At 40.1% G+C, this 21,768-nt stretch overlaps 1 protein-coding gene across 3 annotated transcripts in view; it reads right to left on the bottom strand.

Moving 5' to 3' along the window:
- mecom (MDS1 and EVI1 complex locus) overlaps window positions 1-21,768 on the bottom strand; it is a 462,101-nt gene that overhangs the window by 93,198 nt on the left and 347,135 nt on the right. For all 3 annotated transcript variants that reach the window (XM_070882495.1, XM_070882492.1, XM_070882493.1), the window contains exon 2: window positions 18,793-18,924. The gene's annotated coding sequence lies outside the window, so the exon portion shown is untranslated. The remainder of the gene's footprint in view (window positions 1-18,792; window positions 18,925-21,768) is intronic.

The raw sequence follows: 21,768 nt of genomic DNA, 5'->3' as shown, positions 1-21,768 counted from the left end.
TATATCCGGCCCAATATTACTCTCCAGTCACTTCAATGGAGAGTAAAATCGGACGGGGTGTAAAGCCAGCATTGCATCCGATCCGAACAGACAGGTTAGGTTAAATTTGCCCCCGACATTTCCCAGGTCTGGAATGTTCCAATGCTAAAGGGACCGGGGAACTGAAGTGCCTTGTTTTCAAGCAACACACCTTTCAAACATTAGACGGTGAATTAACTCATTGGTCAAAATTAAAACCAGCAGCTGTTGATGGAATTGAAGCACATGACGTGACAAAGAATCGGTACAGGGTCTCAAAGTTCCTCATTGTATCTCCAGAATCTTTATTCATCCAATATTAATCAGTAGTAGATGCAAATTTACAGCAGGGAGTATTTTACTAAATTTTAAAAATATCAATTTACGATGTTCACTTTATTAATAGTCATACTTATTACAGTATATGAATAATGCACCTTTACAAAAAGATTTTCAAAGATTTCTAAGTTACAGTGACTGTAGCCTTATGCTGAATGGGAGTAAATTGAGGTACATTACCCCAAGCTGGGCTTTTCAGTAGTAAACTAATCATGATGCTTAACTGGGCCTTTGGCCTTACGCCTAGGTTCCAATAATAGAAATCATGTGCAACCCACATACTCAGTGTGATACAACTGTGTGTGATTACTGTCCTTATTATAGGTTCGAATTATTCTAAACATAAATAATTGTTTAAAAGTGGATATATCTCTGCTGAGGAATTATCCTCACAAATGCATTTTTTTCTTAAACTTGTGAATATTATGAACCTACAGTAGGAATAATTAAAGATTAGGTTTTACTGACCTGTCAGCAGTGGGTGTATGCAGTCTTAAATAGTGTAATTATGTGTGGAACAAATTATATATGTATATACACCTTTAATGTAGTAAAACATCCTAAGGCACTTTACAGGAGTGTTAACAGACACAAAAAATAAAGTTGACACCAAGCCAGATAAGAAGAAATTTCGGCAGATGACCAAAAGCTTGGTCAGAGGTAGGTTTTAAGGAGCGTCTTGCAGGAGGAAAGAGATGTAGAGAAGTGGAGAGGTTTAGGGAGAAGTACCAGAGCTTGGGGCCTAGGCAACAGAAGTCACGCACACAAGGACAGTAATCACATAGAGACGTATGTACCACATAAAGCACACAGGTTGCACATGATCTGCTGAACTTTAGAAACTTTACCCGTTTTCCTGCCTTAGTGTAATACACTGTCCAAACCTGGTAAACTCAGGACTACTTCACCGGAGAATGCTCTACTCAGCTCCAGAGCATTATAACCTGCAAACACAAAGGCCCAGCTATTTGCAAATCTCTGGTGCTGTTTGATTATCCATTCGGCTGCTCAACCTGAACATCAATGGCACACAACACCTAAAAGAAACAGCTAACTAATGCTAGAGTGATCAGCCCAAAACATGCTGCAAATACTGAGAAATGTCTGGCACTGGGGAAACTATATTTAGCATTGTTAAAATACGAAGAAATAGAGAACTATGAAAATGTTGTGCTCGGATCAGGATTTTGTATTTAAATGTTTTGCTTGGATGTAGGATTCTATACAATGGGAGTGTATGGGATGTGGTTTGCTCCACTGGAATTTTATGCTTGGATACAATTATCCTTGGAACAGGCCTGGGTTTATCTTAAGTCAGCCAGATCCTAAAAACAGCCTGAGTTAGTACTTTTAGTGGCTGTGCAGAGAAGAGAAGTTCCCAACATTGTTCCTCTGAATAATCAGTGTTTATAATTACCGTATCATGAGATGGGAAAAGGGCTGTGGGATTATCATGGGTTCATTATTATTTGATGAATTGAGTATTGTTTTATCATGACATCCTTAATCGGAGTGCTTTTCCTAGAGGGGGCGGCAATGTAACGAACGATATAAAACTGTCACCAGGCCAAACAATTTCTTCCCAAAGGAAGGAGACAGAAATGTGAAAGGGTTGATTCAGACCAGGTGGCAATATAGACATTGAGACCAAGGAAGGCATTGTTAAATCTATAGAATTAATTCCTTAAAAAACCTGTGCACTGCTGGAAGTCTGTGGTTTAAGCATGAGAATAATTAATATATCACATCACAATAGTGATTAATGCAACGACAGGGGTCAGTGTGGTTGCTAGTCAGTGAAATAAGTTGGTCACTGCAATCACCAGGCAGTGGAACAATTAGTAACACGGAAGTTCCCACTGCTCTCCTGCTCAGGACTCAGTTTAAAATTGTAGATCAGGCCTCGATGATGTCATACGAACCCGATCTCCAAATTTAAAGAGGACTCTGTCAGCTTGGGATGTGTTTCCTTGCTGCCCGCAATTTAAAATTGAATTCAGCAAGATTGGGAAGGGAAAGGAGTGGGTAAGTCCCCTGTTCCATTTCAACTGCCGCACTGCCTAAGAAGAAGGAGTTAAAATCGAACCTCTAGTATTGGAGGAAAGGCCAAATAACTAAGTCACGGTGACCTTGAAAGAAGATGAATCAAAGGGTGTCTTATACAGGTAATAGAAGATAGTAAGTGAAACGGAAAAGATAAACCCAGAACAGCATTTTAAGTTAGTCTATCATCTAGGATATTTATACAAACTGGTAAAAGGCACGGTAAGGACTGATGTAAAGAATGATTAATACCCGGAATGACAATAAGGGAGGCAACAGCTCTGGGATCATTTAAGAGGCCGTTTGATGTTGTGTTGGGGAACACCAATGGTTTCAATGTAAGGAAGGACTAGATGGGCCAAGTAGTCTTCCTTGTCTGTACTTAACTTTGGGATCACTGGTAAGTGAAACAATTCAGTCACTGCTATTCCTGAGAGTAGAATCAATGGGGGTCATCTTAACTTTTAGTGATAGTATAAAACGGGCGTTATTGGATCGGCTGCCCATTATACATCTCTCCAAATTTGCCCTTCCATTGACTTCATACTTACTAGGGAGTATTGCCCATTTGCAAACCAGAATCACAACATCCTGTTACAATTATTATTACAGTCAACATAACAGCCACTGTGTTTCAGTGTAATTCGCTGTGCTGGGCACCGAGAAATGCTTCAGTGTGATAGAGCACTGCCATTATTAAATAAAAGCTGTAATAATGAAATATTTAATATTGCATAGTGTGTGATCAGCATTATGGATTGCGACCTTTTGAACCTTTAAGCCTCAACTGTTTCCATAGCCATTTATCTCAGTTTCATTTAACTCATTAATACAAGAGAAAGAAAAACTAAACAATAAAAATGAATTCTTTATTAACTTGATTAAACAATCGCAATTAGATCTAAATTGAAGTTAATTAAACAGTATTTAAAAGAGATCCCAAAATGCAAATACAAGTTATCAAACAATTTTCATAGAAAAAGAGAAAAAGAATGGGGTGTGTATTTATCACATTGTTTGCATTGAATGGTGGTTGCTAGGTTGCTAGTCAGAACTAAAACTTTTCTTTCATTCTGTTTTTTTTTTAAACTGGAGGTGTGAAAGGTGAAGTAAGGAGATCAGTGTTTATTCTGGAGTACAAAAAGGTTCCAATCTGGCTTTGTCCTACATTCATAATACAGCATGTTCTCCTGTACTGAGGCAGGAGGCGTTCTTTCTTTTCAAGCGCAAGACATAGGTGACTAACATCAGACTGAAAGCTGAAGTCCAATCTTGAGAGTCTCACACAAAGTGCCATCGCTTGCTTTTATCACCTCACAGCTGCAAAGAAATAATACAGCTCTACGCTACCCCAAGATAACTATCAAATATTTGCAAGTCTTATCTGAAGACCTTCTACTTGCAGCTGTCTGTGTGTATATGTGCATACAAGAGGCTCACTCCTGGCCTTCATCCAGCGGGACACTTGGTAATGTAAATCTATGCTACCTTACCGAGAGCACTCGCAAAAAACCGCACCCCTTAAGAAACCAATTCTCGGTGTTGAATTTAACAGGTAATTATAATTAAGGGCTAACAATCACTACTGATCAAGTGTCTGTTTCAGTCTTGATATTGAAAGACGCCTCTCACACAAAGGAGGCGTTCAGTGGATGACGAGTGGTGCTCATTCGCAAATTGTCAATTCTTTGCCCCAAGTGGAAGAGGCAGAGAGAAAAAAACACAACTGCAGGGGGCACTTGAGTCAGTTCCTCAGCAGCCGGACACTTTAGAAGGCTCTCTCCACTCAAAAAAGGACTAGTGTTCACTCTGCTATAGTCAACTATTAAATATTCCATTGCTGGCTTTCTTTCAGCATTCCTTCTGTATTTCTTGGCATCAGACATTATAATTACACTGCAACTCTCACATATAATTCATTATTCTCCCCCAGGTCATATTTCCCACAGTATTTACAGCTGTGGTATCACCTGTACAATATTTGTACACTTAAAACAAAATGAAACCGAACTTTGCTCACTTGGATGACACATGCATGAGGCTGATTGAAGGGATTTATTCTCCGCCCCTCCCCCACAAAAAAAATTGAGTAAATGACAAGAAAAACTACAAAAAGGAAATAAACTTTCAATAACAGATGGCAGTGGGAGAGTAAGGATTATAAAAAAATCAATGCAGTTTACCCATTCAATCACATAAACCCAAAATCAACAAGGGGGCACACACATTTTTGTGATTCAGGCTTCAGCCATCTATTTTGGAATTTGGTTGTGGCCTGTGGACCTGTTGGATAACGTGAATTAGATGAGATTTTCATCTGAATTAGTTTGACATTTTATATGATCATTGTACCGCAAAACTATTTTACAAATGAGCTGTCAAGATTCCTAATCCTCCTCACAAAGTGCGCTGATAGGGACACTTTGTCTCAGCGCTACACCCTTGCAACAAAGGAAGGGCTGCTGATTGGTAATCACTAAATGAGTGAAGCACATCAATTGGGAGTTTTCCTTAATACTATTGCACCGTGGTAATGGTTAGAGCCAGACTGATACCATGCCTGCCCAGCAACTACCTCCGATTATAATTTTTAGTACCAATGATTAGCCTCCATTGACTTGGCTTTCTTTGTATAAGTATTAGTTTCTTTTTTTTTAACTTTTTATTCAAACAAGCAGAGATACCAAACCATAATTGGACTATAAAAAGGAAATATGAGTCCGAGGGCTACTGGATATGATGTCTATCCCACAGGTGGACCCAATATCATAATGTACTCATGACATTGTCGCCTGTGTGTCAGATAAATATTATATCCAAGAGAAAATGTGCTTATTTTCTGTTGTACTTGTGGACTGTTCAGCCTTCCAATAGACATGCCAAAATTTTTATGAAGTAATGAATTCCAAAAAGTACTGAATACATACCTTCATAATTTCCCTTGCCATCCCCACCCCCTTTCCTGTTCGTACTCCGTTTTACTAATGTCATAGGTTGAAACTGAGCCGTGAGCCTCACTCATGACATCACACACTGGAACAGTTTATGAAGAGAGCAAATTGAGTATTGTACAGAGAACTATTAGACACTGGGGTTAATAAGGCAACTGTTCCCCTCACAATTTTTACTTGTTGACCGCCAGTTCCAAATGTTGTTTCTAAATGAGGTTGTATTCCATTTGCATGAGGTAGCCTATACAGCTAAATATGCAAAAGCGAAAAACTGTGGATGTTGGAAACCTGAAATAAAAACAGAAAATGCTGGAAATACTCAGCAGGTCAGGCAGCATTTGTTGGAACGAGAAACAGTTAATGCTTCAGGTCAATGACCCGACAGAAGGTTATTCTCCTCCTTCTCTCCATCATTTTAAAGCTGTAAGCTCCCATTATTCAACAATGCGGAAATCAATACATGTATAACACTGGAGATACATTGACAGCTATATCTCATTTTCTCAATTTAAAAAAAAAGTATTTTTATTCTGGCCACAGTTCTATGGACCAAATTTGCTGTGTTTTAAATTATGAAACTCTTCGTTTAACAGTATGAGTGGAGAGGATCTGAATGCTTAACTCTGTCTTTTGAAATTAACTAACCTACCTTTCTCTTTCAGATGCTGCCTGAACTGCTATGCATTTCCAGGGCTTTCTGGTTTTATTCCTAAAGCTTTAATATTTACCTCACTTTATTGAGCGTCCTGTTCATTGCAAAAGTACAAATCTAAATGATGGTGGATATTTGACTCTACCTATTTAAGAAATGCAACGATATTCGTCATAGTCCACAAACTGACACAGCTCATTTTAAACAGAATCTGGTTATTGTGTTTAAAACAGGGCAACTATCTCATGTCAATGAACTGCATAGTGTTATTTTTTTTTAAAACAAGAAATCTAAATGCAAAAAGCTTAGTCATAACTTAATATCTGTGGACTGCACAATCCCCTCAGTGCTGTTGTATGAATCTTACTATACTGATGTATCCAAATGTTTATTTTTAATTACAGAAGATGCCCACTCACTCAATCAATAATATACAAGCCTATGTACTTTAACAGAGAATTAAAGTAGGCTGGCAATTGAGGATCAAGATAATTAATGAGGCTGGATTACCTTCGATTCCCTGCTACGGTGCCCCATGTGCACATTATTGATCATTATTTTGTATTTTTGAAGAGGTTATTTATTAGGGTCAGTCATTTTTACTACGGGATGCAGAAGTAATGGAGATTGCACTGGCCTTACCTACACAGCCCAGCACTGCGAGGTGATACACTGCGTCTCACAAGCATATTCTCCATTGAGCCTGAAGTGAAGGCAGTTAGCTAACAATATTTAGCTATATAGGCTACCTCATGCAAATGGAATACAACCTCATTTAAAAACAACATTTGGAACTGGCGCTCAGCATGTAAAAATTGTGAGGGGAACAATTGCCTTATTAACCTCAGTGTCTAATAGTTGGTTAACAAGAGGGCATCTCCTCCCTCAGCAGTGTGGCATTTCTTGGCACTTGTGGCTCATCATTTTGAAGCTTTTAAAAAAGGGAAATGGATAAATATTTGAAAAAGTAAAACTTCAAAAAGTATGGGGAAAGGGCAAGTGAATGGAACTAAGTGGATAGCTCTTTCAAAGTGTCAGCACAAGTGCAGCAGGCTAGATGGCCCTCTTCTGTGCTGTAAAATTATATGATTCTATGAGCTGTGGTTATGACTGCATCATTGAACCAATAAAACAAAGCCAATAAAAATGAACAACTTTGCTTAAACAAAAAAAAAAGGAATAAAATAGGCAAATGGAATTCAGTCCACAGAAGTGTGAGGTAACACATTTAGGGAGGGCTAACAAAGCAAGGGAATACACAATAAATAGCAGGATACTGAGAAGTGTAGAGGAACAGAGGGATCTTGGAGCAAATGTCCACCGATCCCTGAAGGTAGTAGGTCAGGTAGATAAGGTGGTTAAGAAGGCATACGTCATATATTTATGCTACAGCTAATAAAGGAAAATAAGAACAGGGAGATTATGCAAAAACACTAACTAGTATAAAACACTAGTTAGGCCACAGCTAGAGTACTGCATATAGTTCAGGTCATCACATTACAGGAAATATGTGATTGTACTAGAGAGGGTACAGATGAGATTTACAAGGATGTTGCCAGGACTGGCGAATTTCAGCTATGAGTAAAGATTGGATAGGCTAGAGTTGTTTTCTTTAGAACAAAGGAGCCTGAGGAGAGATCTAATTTAGGTGTATAAAATTATGAGGGTCCTAGATATAGTGGATAGGAAGCACCTATTTCCCTTAGCAGAGAGGTCAATAATCAGGGGGAATCGATTTAAAGTAATTGGTAGAAGATTAGAAAGAAAGACTTTTTATGTATTTATATAGCGCATTTCATGGCCACCAGCAGTCCCAAAGCACTTTACAGCCAATGAAGTACTTTTTGAAGTGTAGTCACTGTGGTAATGTATGAAACGCAGCAGCTAATTGTGTACAGCAAGCTCCTACCAACAGCAATGTGATAATGACCAGATAATCTGTTTTTGTTATTTTGATAGAGTTATATATATTGGCCAGGACACAGGGGATAACTCCCCTGCTCTTCTTTGAAATAGGGATCTTTTATGTTCATTTGCGAGAGCAGACGGGGCCTCGGTTTAAGGTCTCATCTGAAAGATGGCACCTCCAACTGAAGTGCCAGCCTAAATTTTTGTGTTCAAGTCTCTAAAGTGGGACTTGAACCCAGAATCTTCTGAGTCAGAGGCGAGAGTGTTACCCACTGAACCACAGCTGATGATTAGAGGGGAGTTGAGGAGAAATCTTTTCACCCAGAGGGCAGCGAGGGGTTTGGAATATACTGTTTGGGTGGTAGAGGCAGAAACCCTCATCGCATTTAAGAAGTACTTAGATAGGCACTGGAAGTGTCGTAACCTGCAAGGCTCGAGTTGGAAAGTGGTTTTAGCTGGATAGCTCTTTTTCAACCAGCACATTCACGATGGAGTGAATGGCCTCCTTCTGTGCCATACATTTCTATGATTCTATGAAGGAAAATCATTAGTAACCAATGAGTCATCATCATAGGCAACCCCTTGAATCGAGGATGACTTGCTTCCACGTCAAAAAGCTCACAGGTGTTTCAATGATGGACCTAAAATTCCAGATCCCGAACTAAATCTTGAAGGGTGTGGATTTTTTTTTAACGTGTGGTGACCATTGCACACCAGCCACCACATGGGCTTGACAGAGCTAGATCTTAGTCCAGTAGCAAGGATTAACCAGGATGACTGGAGACCTGCTCTGCTGCACGGACCTAGTGCGCGCACACGTATCGCAGTGTGGGCTGGCCCGTGCTGTCCCTGGGCCCTCGCCTCTTCTGGGCCCAGGGGCAGCACGGAGTAGGCTAGGAGACAAAAGCAAAATACTGCGGATACCGGAAATCTGGACTAAAAACAGAGAATGCTGGAAATACTCAGCAGTTCAGGCAGCATCTATGGAGAGAGAAACCGAGTTAACATTTCAGGTTGCTGACCTTTCATCAGAACTGGAAAAAGTTAGAGGTGTAACAGATTTTAAGCAAGTGGCAGGGAAAGGGGAGGGAAGAAGAGGAAAGAACAAAAAGGAAGGTTTGTGATAGGGTGGAAGGCAGGATTGATTAAATGACAAAACATATGATTGCACAAAGCAAAAGTAGATGGTTATGGGACAAGTAATGAAACAAAACATGGGTCTAGAAGAGGTGTAAATAGAAATAGCAGAAAGGCTTTAAGGCCTTGAGAAGATTGCGGAAGGTTATTGCCGGTGTGAAAGTCTTTTCAGGACTTGAGCACAAAGCTGAACACACTCGAATAAACACATGTTAATAATATTACAGCAATGACATAGGTTGTATAACTATAGAATCCAAGCTTAGTTTCCCCGATACCCATACACAAATGTTGTAATAAGATCTTTCACATTAATACAATGGGCTTCGAAAGGTGTTAATGACACAAAGGTGTGTTTTGTAGATCAGCCTTTTTCCACGAAGGGTCTTATCTCCAGGGATGTTATCTGGTTCAGGCGTGACAAACTTTATTTTGTGTAATGCAACTCACGTAGCAACGTGACAGAACCGTCTAAGAATGTGACACCTTCCCCGCCCCCTCATGAAGTCAGACGCCATTGAAAAATCAGATTGTCCTGCTTCAGGGTCGCGAGCTGTCTCTTGTTATTACAAACATTGTGGGGAGACTCTCCCAGCTGATTTGGCTTACTGCCTGATGAATCATCTCCATAACTATATATTTACTCAATGATTTACCTAATTGTTCTGAAGCTGAGGTGACAGCCAATCACAGTACTATATGGGTGGTAGGTAAGTGCCATGACTCGACATTTTAGAGGCAAATTACATCACAACAAAGCTGCCTCAAGACAACTCTGAGGTTTACGACTTTGAGGATTTGGTTGAGCTGTGGCTCAGTGGATAGCACACTCGTCTCTGTGTCAGAAGGTTGTGGGTTCAAGGCCCACTCCAGGGACTTGAGCACTTAATTCTAGGCTGACACTCCAGTGCAGTGCTGAGGGAACACTACACTGCCAGAGGTGCCCGTCTTTCAGATGAGACGACAAACCAAGGCCCTGTCTACCCTCTCGTGGACGTAAAAGATCCCACAGCATTATTTTGAAGAGCAGGGGAGTTATCCCCTCTGTCCTGGCCAATATTTACCCCTCAATCAACATAACAAAAACAGTTTATCTGGTCATTATTATATTGCTGTTTGTGGGAGCTTGTGTGCAAATTGGCTGCCACGTTTCCTACATTACAACAGTGACTACTCTGTACATTCATTGGCTGTAAAGCACTTTGAGGCGTCCGGTGGCCATGAAAGGCACTATATAAATGCAATATCCCAACACTAAATTAGAACACTCTGGCATCGCATTAATAATGTTTAGTGTCACAATGTCGCTGCTTGTGTGAACAGGGAAATTACACCGACTATGCATATTTTCTCCCAGTGTCTTGATGATTAAATAGACAACAGCAATTTTAATTTATGTAGCATTCTTCATGCAAAAGAACGGCAAAAACTTTAAAAGGGAGAAACTTGGGTACTGGACGGGAAGTGAAAGAATTTGAAGGGGAAGATTGGAGGTGTGGTCAAAGTGAAGGTTTCTGATGTTATGCAAGGATGTAGTAAGATGATGTGGTTTTGCAAGAGAATGTCACCGTGGGTGGCTGAATGATCAGCTTTTGACTGTTGAAGGTAGAGAGCTGGAACCAAGTTGTATTCCAGGCACAGAGAAAAAGAAAGTAGGATGTTAAGCTGGAGTAGATTTCCCCAATGCAGCAAATGGAGTCTATGCAAGGATTTGAAAATGGGGACCAAGGTCTTAAAATTAGATTGGTTGAGGCACAGGGAGCCAGTTGAGTTGGAGGAGAACAGGTACAGTGATTGTGCATGACTGTGTGGAAGAGGAAGCAGGCCACTGAGTTCTGGACTAGCTGAATGGTGCAGGCAGTGAGGAGAGAGCATTTGAAGACTCAAGCTCAGGGTGATTGAGAGTTTCAGCAGCACCCAGGGGCGGGGAAGGAGCATAACTGGGCAAACCTCCAGAAATGGAAAAAGACAATCTTGGCAAGAGACCAAATGTGGGATTTAAACCTCAGCTCAGGACTGTTATGCACCATGCAGTTCTGCCCAAGCAAGTAGCCAGGAAAATTGATGAGCCAAACAGGAAGGCTTCAGTTTTGTGAACTTTGAGGTGCAAGAAATTTTGAGTCATCAAGGACTTGATCTCCGACAGGCAAATGGAAGTGTAACAACTGCCCTAAAGCTAAAGGCACAGTGGTGGCAGCTGAATCTTCTGAAGTATGACCCACTAATCCCATAGCTACGGCCAATGAAATGATCATATTTCATTCTATCATCCAAATGCTTAGCCAAATAACCATTAATTAATATGATCCTTGACTATTCCTTTTTCAAGCAAACCACCTGGTAATTTCTTTACATCTATATTGGTGTAATACTGAACTTGCGACTACCTTCTAGTTTGGCTAATGAAACCCTTTGTTTTTCCAGTTGTGATGGAGTAGTAGAGGCACTCTGGACACTGCTGAGTTCTGCTTGCTGTGATGTTATTCCTGAAAGTATTTTTTTTGTATGTTAACAATTATCAGGTGCATTTCATTAGCAAAATGTCAGAGAGGTGTGAATAGCTATTTTCTGAGCCACCTCCCCATCCCACCCAAAGAACATAAGATAACAGTGTAAACAATGCAAAAGTGCAGCAGTGCTGTCTGCAGAGCAGTCTGGCTAGACTCAGTGTTAGCTTTGTGTCAATAAAAGCATTAAGAGGGCTAGAAATTCAGTTTCTGACGAAAACGGTATTTTTTTTCACCAAAAATACCACGTTTGCTTCACTACTGCTACGAGGTCTAAAATTCAGGCTTCAATCTGCGCAGCAGTAAAAATCGGCATTGCATGAGGATTCGCGCGCAAACCACAAATTTTCTGCAACTTTACTCTGAGGCCGATAACGCTGCGAGAGAGGCCTTAGGAGGGGGAAAACGCAAAAAAAAAAATGGCAAAAAAACAAAAACATTTTTAAAAATCACAAAACATTCGCAACTATTGAATTGCTGAAAAAGAATTGCAGAAAGAGTCAGGTATCATTTAAAGAACTGTTAATAAAGAACTATGAAAATAATTCCCTGAGGGGAGGTTCTATCACACTTTAAAAATAATGAGAACATAAAAAATAGGAGCAGGAGTAGGCCATACAGTCCCTCGAGCCTACTCCTCCATTCGATAAGATCATGGCTGATCTTCGACCTCAGCTCCACTTTACAGTCCTATCCCCATATCCCTTCATTCCAAAAATCTTTCTATCTCAGCCTTGAATATACTCAACGAATGAATATCCACAGCAATTTGGGGCAGAAAATTCCAAAGATTCACAACCCCCTGAGTGAAGAAATTCCTCCTCATCTCAGTCTTATAAGGCCGACCCCTTATCCTCAGACTATACCCCCTAGTCTTAGAATCTCCAGGCAGGGGAAACAACCTCTCAGCATCTACCCAGTCAACCCCCCTCAGAATCTTACATCTTTCAATGAGATCACCTCTCATTCTTCTAAACTCCAGAGAGTATAGGCCTAATCTGCTCAATCCAATTATGATGCAGTGGCAGAAATTGCTTCAAAAACGTTATTTTTTCACTAAACCCCTACACCTCACTTCCTTTCTCTTACCTCTAAATGCCTTCTGTAAACATAGAATTAATAACACAGAAACAGGCCATTTGGCCCAACAGGTCCGGTGTTTGTGCTCCACACAAGCCTCCTCCCACCTTGCTTCATCTTGCACCATGAACATAGCCTTCTATTCCTTCCTCCCTCATGTACTCCTCTAGCTTTCGCTTAAATGCAACTATGCTAATCGCCTCAACCACTCCTTATGGTAGCGAGCTCCACATTCTCACCACTCTCTGACCTACATATTGAACCATGCCTTTGATCGTAGCATTTTGAGACATTTTCTAATTAAAGTCCTCATATAACTGCATACAATTTTGGACCCCTTATTTAAGGAGGGATATACTTGCATTGGAGGCAGTTCAGAGAAGGTTCACGAGGTTGATTCGCAAGATGAAGGGTTTTCTTATGAAGAAAGGTTGAGCAGGTTGGGTCTCTACTCATTGGAGTTTAGAAGAATGAGAGGTGATCTTATTGAAATGTATAAGATTCTGAGGGGGCTTGACAGAGAGGATGTTTCTTCTCATGGGGGAATCTAGAACTAGGGGGCATAGATTAAGGCGTCCTCTCAGAGGGTCATGAATCTTTGGAATTCTCTCCCCCAGAGAGCTGTTGAGGCTGGGTCATTGAACATATTTAAAAAGGTGGAGATAGACAGATTTTTGAACGATAAAGGGAGTCAAGGGTTATCGGGAGCGGGCGGGGAAGTGGAGTTGAGGCCAAGATCAGATCAGCCATGATCTTATTGAATGGCGGAGCAGGCTCGAGGGGCCAAATGGCCTACTCCTGCTCTTATTTCTTATGTTCTTATGTTCTCTCCTCATAGGACAACCCTGTCATCCCAGGGATCAATCTAGTGAACTGTCGTTGTACTGCCTCTAGGGCAAGTATGTCCTTCCTCAGATAAGGAGACCATAACTGTGCACAGTACTCCAGGGTGGTCTCCCTGGAAACCTGTACAATTGCAGAAAGACTTCCTTACTTTTGTACTCCAAATCTCTAGCAATAAAAGCCAAAATGTCATTTGCCTTCCTAATTGCTTGCTGTATCTGCGTGCTAACTCTCTGTGTTTCTTGTACTTGGACACCCAAATCTCTCTGAAGAGCAACATTTAATAGTTTTTTACCATTTAAAAAATATTCTGTTTTTCTATTCTTCCTATAAGCAGGAAAAAGGGACACTCTTCTCAGGGAGAGGGGCCTGAACTATAACCTTAAACATTATCATTGCTCCAAAAACTTATATTTTTATTCTGTACATTGACAAAGTTTAATCCTCTCTTTAAAAATACTCAGAAGAGATAACAGCATGGAAATTATTTTGACTATATACATGGACAACTCTGAATGCATTTGTGATATCCCTTTGGCCACTGTTTTAACTTGGGCATTAAGCTGTTTATTTTAAATGTGTTAACACGTCTACTAAAATAGTGGACAAAGACAAATTCATTTTATAAATGATAATATAAGTTTTGGTGAGGTGAACCAGATTCTAGATGGTTTGTAGTCATTGGTAACTTCCAATACATGGTTCAGGTGTAGCGTTTCCACTGTGGGCCCAATTGGCGATCGGGGCACAAATTGCGCTATGTGTTGAGAAGTGTATTTTTTCCTCAAGTTTCCACTAAAACTCATTTGCATATCACAGAACATAAAAAAAGAAAAGAAAGACTTATAGGTATATAGTGTCTTTCACGGCATCCCAAAGAGCTTTACAGCCAATGAAGTACTTCTAAAGTGTAGTTACTGATGTAAAGTAGAAAGTGCGGCAGCCAATTTCGCACGGCAAGCTCCCACATACAGCAATGTGATAATGACCAGATACTCTGTTTTAGTGCTGTTGGTTGAGGAATATATATTGGACAAGATACCAGGGAGAACTCCCCTTCTCTTCTTCAAAATAGTGTCACGGGATCTTTTACATCCACCTCAGAGAGCAGACGGTGCCTCGGTTTAACTTCTCATCTGAAAGACAGCACCTCCAACAGTGCAGCACTCTCCCAGTATTGTACTGGAGCATCAGATTGTCATGCTCAAGTCTCTGGAATAAGATTTGAACTCACAACCTTCTGACACAGAGGCGAGAGTGCTACCCACTGAACCACGGCTGAAACTCTGTCATTAATCAGTGCAATCGGGTGGCATTTAGATTATAATTTTTTGTAAATGTTTTTGCTTTAAAGAATATTCATTGATATATTTATGAGTGGTAACCTGGTGCAGCTTGATTAATATGACTGAAAATGGGTTTATCTCCAAAAATAAGCATTTTAAATTAGAATGCCCAGTCCACTACCTGTAAGTAACTCGATTTTAAATAACTGAAAGTGATTTTTTTTTAAACTATGCAGAACCTTTTGCTAGCTATATAGAAAAATATAAAAAATAAATGTTTAACAAAATATTTAAAAGCTTTTTAAAAAGTGTCTATAGCTGTCCTTACACCCAAAAATACAGCTTCATTTCAAGAGCCTCCTCCAAGGCCCACAAACGGGCACAATTAGCGGAAACGCACAATGGTGATTAATTCGATCTGAGGGCATGGTCAGTTTTGTGGGCAGGGCCAGCTTCCAACAGGATGCTTTTTTTAAATCACGCAAAAGATCACGGAAACGCGATTTGCGCAGAATGTAAATTGCGCTTAAAATTTGTGATCTTTTGCGCTGGTTTGGCTGACTTCGGGCGATTTGTGCTCAAAAAAAAAACCAATGCAACTGAGCGGAAATTCCAGGCCATAATGTGTGTGTGTATTGTGTGTCTGTACGTGTTTGTGAGATCTCTGGCCTTGAAATTACAGTGTGCAAATATTAGCATAAGAATGCTTAAGGAGTTCAAATAAAATCCCTTTGTCTGGTATTTTTTAATAGAGACATTAACCCACTTAGAATTAGCAGGTTAACATCTCATTAAAATATGAAACAATGGAATTTAACACAAACAGATTAAGGCAAAGAATTATAAATAATTCTTATGCTATTATTTACACATTGTAATTTCAAAGCTTCTGTTCATTAATTAACTGCTGAGAATAAAATCTCGTCATAATTAATAGGAATCATTGCAAAATTCCCTCTTTAAAGAGAGCCCCGATGGCGAGACTCCCTCTTTAAAGGGGCGAAGTCATACTGTGCGATATTAACATACAAATGCATTGACACTTTTGAATGAAATTCCTTTGTCCACTGTTTTAACATGGCTGTTAGCCCATGTAATTGTGTATCATATGATGCAATTTCACCTTGTAAGTAATTTGTATGCACTGAGTTTGGCAATCATATTCTACTATTTAGCAAAATTAATATTTCGAGAAATATCCAAATGATAAGGGTAATAACCTACTCGTATCTGAAAAAAATATAGCGAACCATCAGGAACTCCAAGCTGAGCCTTGGTCAATATTAATACCTAAACCCAGATCCTGCCCCTTTCTCCAGTGATCAATTTCAGGTCAGTTTCATCCATCCATCCATCAGGTCAACCATCGCTGTGTACTTAGGCTGATTTACCAGCAGAGCCATCAGTAATTAAATTAGTGTAATAAAATAGAATCAACAGTTTAAAAAGAGAACTAATTAGATAAAAACAAGCAGATCGCTCAAAAAAGAAAAATAGACTTTGATGGAAAAAGATTTTGTCAGTGGCTCAGGTAAATGGAAATTGCATGTTTAGTCATTTTTAGCCTAATTTTTAATACATCTCCCACCCAATGCAGAAAAATGTAAAGAATTCTGCTTCATCAATAGTTCCATCGAATTGCTCTTCCTGGGCATTCTCAAGCCTATAATTAAATTCTTAAAACAGCATTGTGGTCAGTTGTTTGAACTATATGTACTTATTGCAAAATGTTTTGTGTATCTTGTCAGTGATATTTTAGTATAATCTTTTACTAATGGACTGTTTTATCATCAATTCGTACAGTTACTGGTGTTCTTTACATCCTCTTAGAGCATGTCTAGTTTCTCTATTTCCCATCACATATGATCCCATACCCTATCTAAGCTCATCTTGTCCACGGGACTGATCTACCACTCTTTCGACCCCATCCCCACATAACTACTGATAACCCAATTTCCCTTCCTGGCCCCCATGCTAGCTGACAATTCTAAATTATTTGCTTTTCTCGGGTACTGTCACTCCTCCCTTTCAAAACCATCATCATCACCCCTTCCTCAAAAAAACTCACCCTCGCCCCATAAAACCCTTGCAAACTACCACACAATCTCCAACCTTTCTTTCCTTTCCAAATTCCCAGAATGTGTTGATACCTCCAAAACCCATGTCCATCTCACCCGTAACTCCGTTTGCATCTCTCCAATCAGTTTTTTAATCTCCCCTGCCATAGCCCTCAACCAAAGGCACAAATTACATTTTCCGTGACTATGACCATGGTGCATTATTCCAGTTGGGTGGGACTTGCGGTTCCACTCTTAAACTATCCAATTGTAGCAAGAGCATCTCTACCAATGACTTCTTTTCCCAACCCTTCACCATCACTTCAGGAATTTCACAACAATCCATCCTGAGCCTCCCTCCTCTTCCTTGTCTACATGCTGCCCCTTTGGTGTCATCATTCTCAGATATGGGGCCAGCTTCAACATGTATGCTGATGACACACAGCTCTACTTCTCCACCACCTCCTTCGACCCTTCCACTGCCTCTGTGTGGCCAGACTGCTTTCACACCATCCAGGCTTGAACGAGTCATCATTTCCTCCAGCATAATATCATCCTCGTCACCTGTCACAAATTCCACACCCTCGTCACCACCATCATCTCCCTCCCCCAACCACAGGCTCAGGGTGTTCACAACCTCAGTTCCTATTTCATCCTGAGCTGAGCTTCTGCGCACCTACCCACCACCCCCCCCATATCCTCTCGATCACAAAGACTGCCTACTTCCACCACTGTAACATCGCCCAATTCCACCGCTACCTCAGCCATCTGCCACTGAATTCCTCATTCATGCCTTTGATATCTCCAGACTCCAGTACTGTAATGCTTTCCTGTCCAGTCTCCCACCCTTCACCAATTGCAAACCTCAACTCATCCAAAATTCTGATGCCCATATCCTATCCTGCACCAAGTCCCACTCACCCATCACTACCATCCATGCTAACTTACATTGAATTACTCAACTTTAAAATTATGATCCTTTGTTGAGCCTGTAAGCAGACATTTTGTGCGCAATCACCCTGCAGTGACATCATGAATAGCGAGATGTTCTCTTTCATGATGCTATTGGAGCTGAACTGCATGTTGTCACTTTGCAGTACCCAAATTCAGACCAACAGTTTTAAACATGATATGTGGACAGGACTACTGATAAATATCTGGGAGTGATTAGGTCTCCTGTACATTCAGGATGAGAAAGATAATTAAAAACAATACAGAGTTCTTTAAAATATAATCTATATGTTTTAGTTCCCATTTTCTGCAGACATCATATAACATTGCATTTGTAACGATAGTTATGCATCTTAAATAATTAGATAGTATATAACACAGACTAATACAATCCTCAAATTTTTAAAACCAAAGTATAGCCTCCGCTAATCGCTATGTCCTGATTTACCTCTTGCTCTCTTTTATTCTTTGCAGCTTTGGTGCAACCAGTAACGTGGGCAGTGGCCTTCCAGTGGGTTTTGGCACTTCACCATGATTTGCCTATATATTTTTTTATTAAAACAATCTCAAAACTCTCAGTATTTCAATTTCGATTGTTTTATCTCCCTTTAAAATCCGGGGCTCTGTAACTTGGCTCTGGCTATTAAGTGTTTTGCTAATGTCTATTGTTTCCTTCCACTGACAATTTGCATGCGACTTGAGCTGGGCCATTTCTGCGGAGGGTGGGTGGTTTCAAGGATTTATGTATCTTCACATAGGAATCACAAAACAGCAAATGGACACGAGATGACAACATTGAACAACAACCAAAAAAAAAAGTTGCCAGTCTGTGAGAAAAAAATGCATGTAATCTGTGTTTAACATCAGCCTTATGCCACTTAACACAAGAGCAAACAGGGCATGAGGGTCTACAGTAGCTTTGCTATCAGTTACTAAGCCTGTGTTCTCCTCAAAGCTTTGCAATAGTCTCAGGCCTTTGAAACCGCGAGTGATAAAGTCAAACAAGTATTTTCAACATACCTGATCATTTATCTGGCATGCGACTAGGTTGTGATCATAGCTTCGTCCAAACCTGATATATTTGAGCCAGCTCCCTATATCAGGCTGACTGGCATCGATGCAGAACTTTACATTGCCTAACTCGTCCAAAACCTGGAAGAAAAATGTTCAGATAAAATCAATATAGACTGAGTCACAAAGGAAGCCAGAAATAAACTATGTACCTCCCACATAGATACAACAAAAAACGGCCTTAACATATATGCACATTTAGATACAAACATGTAGCTATGATATTTGGTCTTACTATAAGACATATATCTAATCCCTTTAATTGAAGGCTTTTAGGAGGTAGACATTTCCTGATGATTAGAGGGGAGGGGAAAAAAAGTCATAATTCACCTCTTTCCCTTCGGGTGGAATATAACCCTGACTTTTATTTTGTGGGGTCATGACCACACCCCCCCTCCCCTTCACTGCCCCCATGAAGTCAACATCTATGATGCAAAGGTTTTATCTGTGCACGTCAACAGTTTAGAACTACAATATAACGACTGTGGATTTTTTAATGATTCCATCAAAAGATCAACTTCAGCACTATCTTCATATGAACAGATGTTTGATTGTCCAGACATCTACTGGAAAGCAAATGTGTCTGAATCTCTAAATATCGGGACAAACATACACTGTATATGATCATGGCGGGTCTGCACGAACATTTTCTTTAATGCCCATCTGTATAATATACATAAAGATTCATTGATATTTTGCTTACTGTTTGCAATCACCATTATTACAAAGATTAAATTAAGTAACATTGAACAAAACATTTCTGGATTGCTTTATGAAGAAAGAAATCTCCTGAGAAACAAACTAATAATAAGATATAAAATGGTAGAATTTTTCATATTTGGCAAAAGTTGTATATGGCAAAACTAACTTTGATATAGTGGGTAAGGACACACACATACATATAGATAGAGATTTACTTGCATAGCTATACATCAGCTATAAATTATGTATTATAAATCATGACATGCATATGTAAATATAAACAGTTGTGTCTATCCTGCTTCGACATTTACTGTTTAAAATAATGTACCTTAACTATTCACAATTACTCTAATGTGTATTTGAAAGAGACAAAGTATTGAACTAAATCACTTTATAATATGTAACCTTCAAAACCATGCAACTTTCACAGTCTAATCTGTGGATCAGGCTTGAGGTATTGTAAATATTAAAAAGGTGGTAACTGCAAACATTGAACGCTGTGTGTTTGAATTGTGAAAATGACTATCATTTAAACTAAAAGCACCCACACATTAAAAAAAACTTGGGAAGATCCGAATATGATTCCAGGTTTAAATGGATTAAAACGTAATGAATACATAGATACAGAGACAGGGGAAAGAGTAGGCTATGTTAGAAATCAGCAAATTACTGAATGCTTAGGTATTTTGCTAGAAGTTAGAAAATAAAACTGCAGCAAAACACACCTTCAAACCAGGAATAATACACTTTCAAATAACAAAACAAGCAGAAGTGAAAATGAGCAATCATTTAAACTAAGAGCAGAAGAAACATTGAAACTATTCTGGGCCCATCAATAATTAAGCAATCCCACCAATAGACACATCTACTTCATTTAAAACAAACCCCCTTAAAAATATTATTTTCATAGACTATATTTGCATTTCTTTGGAGGAACTGGTTTTATCTAGCAACTATTGAAGGTTAGGAGACTAACCCCTGTTTACCTAACCTCCAAGCACTGTAACATGCAAATCAGGTGGCCTCTACAGGAGCTGCTCCAGGTCATTAACTTGCAATAACTTGCAGGGACACACTACTGTATTGTAAGGTGCTGTTACACTTATTAGAACTGGGAGAACGGTCCCCTCTCTTCCAAACAACGCCGGTTACTTCCCATTCCAGGGAAATCAATAAAACGGGCGCGTCTTTATAAGGCGAGAAACTACAGCCATAAACAGCCTGTAACAATCACTCTGAACCGCTCTGCCTGTAGTGGAGTCTGGTCACCTTACTGTTCACAACTACAAATGTAGGGGAAGCAAGAGCTTTGAGCCGAGTTCTTTGCAAATATTTTATATTATACAAGTATATAACATTTTACATTTATATATAATAAAATATTTCCTCTTGGTATTTTTTTAAAACATTGTAAAACTCTGATTATTGCCCATTTAAGGCAGGACTTTATATATAATATTGTAGAACTTGTATTCGCTGTCCCGACACTTTGTGCACCATAAAGCACATTTCTAGATACTGAGAAACACCTGGAGATACGTTGTACACATCTGTATAGATTACCTTGTCGGTCAGCGAATAAAATTTTAATAGAATGGAACAAATTGAAACAGGAAAGGGTTATCTCCCTGAAGATCGCGCTCTTCCCCGATCTCCTTTTGTTAATAATTAAATATCGTTACCAGCAGAGGCAGGAGGGGGGGGGGGGGGGGGGGGTGGCGAGTGAAAGTGGGATAACGAGGGAGCAGGTCAGAGCTTGAAGTGAACTCAGGGAAACGCCGCATGGGCCAAGCCGTGCCAGTGAAGGCTGCTGTGTCCTTCCGATCAGACAGCACCACTCGGACAGCAGAACTCATTCGCCACCCAAAAAAAAAAAGTGCGGCGTTGGTTTGCAGGGTGCTGTTTTAAAACGAATTGCTGGATTCGGCGGCGGTGGAAGAGGGTTAACGCGTGTTTCTGCTTTATGGCCGATCAGCCACCGTTTCAGCAGGAACTGGCGAATCCCATTGCCAGTGGCACACAGGCGGTGATGGCCCGTCCTCGGTGCACGGGGGCGGGCGAGTGGATAAGGGACTAGCAGAGTCCACACAGCGCCAGTAATGCGGCGGGAACCGCCGGTATCCGTGCATTGATATACTGAACATTGATTCCGGGAGGGGGGGTGTTGGGGTTGGGGTTCAGGAGGCCCCCCGGTGTCTTCCCCACTCATCTCCCTGGGCTCCA

The sequence above is a fragment of the Pristiophorus japonicus genome, chromosome 6 (assembly GCF_044704955.1).
Source record: "Pristiophorus japonicus isolate sPriJap1 chromosome 6, sPriJap1.hap1, whole genome shotgun sequence".
In the NCBI taxonomy this organism is placed as follows: domain Eukaryota; kingdom Metazoa; phylum Chordata; class Chondrichthyes; family Pristiophoridae; genus Pristiophorus; species Pristiophorus japonicus.
This window is presented reverse-complemented; position numbering and strand designations above follow the sequence as displayed.